This window comes from Vulpes vulpes, chromosome 15 (genome assembly GCF_048418805.1).
Source record: "Vulpes vulpes isolate BD-2025 chromosome 15, VulVul3, whole genome shotgun sequence".
NCBI lineage: Eukaryota > Metazoa > Chordata > Mammalia > Carnivora > Canidae > Vulpes > Vulpes vulpes.
Window position 1 is genome coordinate 77182266 of NC_132794.1, and position 3865 is coordinate 77186130.

A 3865-nucleotide genomic window follows, 5' to 3' on the forward strand; every position below is an offset into this window, starting at 1 on the left:
AAGAGGTTACTGCCTGTGTTCTCCACTAGGATTTTGATGGTTTCATGTCTCACGTGTAGGTCTTTTATCTATTTTTAATTTATTTTTGTGTATGGTGTAAGAAAATGGTCTAGTTTCATTCTTTTACATGATGCTGTCCAGTTTCCCAACACCATTTGTTGAAAAGACTGTTTTTTTTCCTCCATTGGATAGTCTTTCCTGCTTTGTCAAAGATTAATTGACCATATAGTTGTGTGTTTATTTCTGGGTTTTCTATTCTGTTCTCTTGATCTATGTGTCTTTTTTTGTGCCGATACCTACTGTTTTGATCACAACAGTTTTGTAATATAAGTTGTGGTTCAGAATAGTGATACCACCGCTTTGCTTTTGTTTTTCAAGGTTGCTTTAGCTATTTGAGGTCTTTTTAGTTCTATACAAATTTTAGAATAGTTTCTTCTAGCTCTGTGAAAAATGCTGGTGGTATTTTGATGGGGATTGCATTTAATGTGTAAATTGCTTTGGGTAGTATAGATATTTTAACAATATTTGTTCTTCTGATTCATGATCATGAAATCTCTTTCTATTTATTTGTATCATCTTCAGTTTCTTTCATCAGTGCTTTATAGTTTTCAGGGTACAGGTCTTTCACCTGTTTGGTTAGGTTTATTCCTAGATGACTTATTGTTTTTTGTGTTATTGCAAATGGGGTTGATTCCTTAATTTTTCTTTCTGCTTCTTTTCTTTTTCTTTCCTTTCCTATTCTTTCTTTCTTTCTTTCTTTCTTTCTTTCTTTCTTTCTTTCTTTCTTTTTTTGAGAGAAGGAGCATGTGAGTCGGGGTGGGGAGGGGCAGAAGGAGAGAAAGAGTATCCTAAGCAGACTCCTTGATGATGTGGGGCTCAATCTCATGACCCTGAGATCATGATCTGAGCCAAAATCAAGAGTTGCATGCTCAACTGAGTTATTGAGGCACCCCATCATTTCTTTTTTTTTAAATTTATTATTTATGTATTATAGTCACAGAGAGAGAGAGAGAGAGAGGCAGAGACACAGGCAGAGGGAGAAGCAGGCTCCATGCACCGGGAGCCCGAAGTGGGATTCGATCCCGGGTCTCCAGGATCGCACCCTGGGCCAAAGGCAGGCGCCAAACCGCTGCGCCACCCAGGGATCCCGGCACCCCATCATTTCATTAATGGTATAGAAATGCAACAGATTTCTGTATATTGATTTTTTATCCTGAGACTTTACTGAATTTGTGTATCAGTTCTAGCAATTTTTTGGTAGAACTTTTTGGGTTTCCTATATAGAGGATCATTGGGGTGATACATCAGATTTAAAAATTTCTGCACAAAAAATGAAACAATCAACAATATTAGAATACAGTGTAAGAGGTGGGAGAAAACATTTGCAAACCATATATCTGATAAGGGGTTGAACCGCAATGTGTATATAAGGAAGTTCTACAACTCAATAGCAAAAAACCAACTAATTCAAAAATGGGGTCCTTCAACATGCTTAGCTCTTCTCTATTTCTGAGGAAAATGTACGTGGAATGCTATTTTGTCCCTATTTTTCTAGATAAAGAAATATTAAAATAACTATTTGTATCTCTCAGTCTTCTCTGCACAGGAGCAGCTCTCCTGCCACAGCCCCTCATCCCCTGAAAATGTACACCTCACAAAGTTTGTCTCCATTCTCTTCTTGGTCAGGAGCACTTCTCAGCTGGTGAACCAATCACTGTCGTTAGTGGTGCTAAAACTGCAAGAGACACTGACAGATGAGAACTTCAGCATCTTGGATGCCCTGTGTCCCCTGACCTCACTTATACCTTGGAGCAGTTTCCAAACAAGCACCATTTCATGGGACATTGACACAGCAGCCAAGTTCATTGGGGTTGAGGCTGTCACGGTAGGAATGACTGGCTCTGGGGCTAGAATTGGGACTGGGTTTAGTTGTGTTTGGTTATGCCAGGAACCCTTCTCTGAAGCAACAGCTCATCTCCTACTCCATTCTGGGCTTTTGTCCTCTTGGAGGCCACGGAGTTCTTTTGCTTAATGGTGGCCTTTCTCATCCTCTTCACCATGTGAAGGAGCCATCCCCACCTCCTATAGGACTTTTTCCTGTGGTTTATCTATCCTGCATGGTCCTTTTCCTATTCCTCCTGAGACCATATGGTGAAGGTGGTTGGCTTAGGGAAAACAAGTACTATATTCTTAAGAAATAATAGTTGTTTATGAAATAGTCATACATAGAATTTTAAATGTAGGATTTCTTATGAGTTAATTACAGGTGTTTTGTTTTAAGAGCTTTTTCTTTATTTTAAAGATTTTATTTATTTATTCATGAGAGACACACAGAGAGAGGCAGAGACACAGGCAGAGGGAGAAGCAGGCTCCAATGCAGGGAGCCTGATGTGGGACTCGATCACGGGTCTCCAGGGTCAGGCCCTGGGCTGAAGGCAGGTGCTAAACCAGACTGCCCTGTTTTAAGAGGCTTAAATATGATTCCTCTCTCTCCTTACTGAGTGTCATAGAACTAATTGTATCTTAATACAGAGCCCATGTAGGAGACCAAAAAAACCCAAAAAATCTTCCAGACTTAATCTAAACTAGATTTTTTCCCTTTGTAAACATGACCCCAAAAAACAGAGGGGGAGGGGTGCAAAGAACCTGAATACATATTTTTTTTAAAGAAGACATACAGATGGCTGACAGGTATATGAAAGATGCTCAACATTACTAATCTTCAGGGAACTGCAAATCAAGACCATGGTGAGATATCATACCTGTGAGGGTGGCTATTATAAAAAGATATGTGTTGTGGAGGATGTGGAGAAAAAGGCACCCTTGTACACTGCTAGTGGGAATATAACTTGGATCCATCATTATGGAAAACATTTTGGAGCCTCCCCAAAAAATTAAAAATAGAATTTTAGTGTAATGCAGCAATTCTTCTGGATATATATCCAAAAGGAAATGAAATCAGTATGTCAGGATGGCTGCGCTCCTGTGTTTATTGCATTATTCACAATAATCAAGATATAAAAAAACCCTAATATTCCATTAACAGATGAATGGATAAAGAAATAGCTGCTGAACATTATTCAGCCTTTAATAAAGAAGTTCCTGCCATTTATGACAACTTGGATAGAACTGGAGATGTGCTAAATGAAATAAGCAGCCAGAAAGAAAAATAATAGTACATGATCTCACTAGCATGAAAAATATACAAAAAAGTTGCATACAAGCAGAGAGTAGAAGAATAGTAATTACCAGGAGTGAGGAGGTTGGGGAAATAAGGAGATGTTGATCAAAGGGTAAAAGGTTGCAGTCGTAGGCTAAATAAGTTGAGAAATCTAATGTACAAGTCTGATGAGTATGGTTAATAATGCTGTATTCTACATTGGAATTTGCTAAGGTGTAGATTTCAGATGGTATCACCACAAAGAAATAAAATGGTAACTATGTGAAAAGATGGATGTATTAATTAGCTTGACTTTAGTAAATAACTTTCCTATATATATGTAATATTAAAACATGCTGTGTACCTTAAATATATGAATTTTTATTAAAAATAAATCTAATGCAGTCAAGGATAACTTAAAAAGAAAATGAGCGGGATCCCTGGGTGGCGCAGCGGTTTGGCGCCTGCCTTTGGCCCAGGGCGCGATCCTGGAGACCCGGGATCGAATCCCACATCAGGCTCCCGGTGCATGGAGCCTGCTTCTCCCTCTGCCTGTGTCTCTACCTCTCTCTCTCTCTCTCTCTCTCTCTCTGTGACTATCATAAATAAATAAAAATTAAAAAAAAATAAAAAAAAATAAAAAAATAAAAAAATAAAAAGAAAATGAGCAACCTGAAAAGCAGGAAATGTGTTTAAAATAAGAAA

At 38.3% G+C, this 3865-nt stretch overlaps 1 pseudogene; it reads left to right on the forward strand.

Moving 5' to 3' along the window:
• The first annotated feature begins 1473 nt into the window (after positions 1 to 1473).
• Positions 1474 to 2064, forward strand: LOC112917124 (ATP synthase F(0) complex subunit C2, mitochondrial pseudogene; annotated as a pseudogene).
• The last annotated feature ends 1801 nt before the right edge of the window (positions 2065 to 3865 follow it).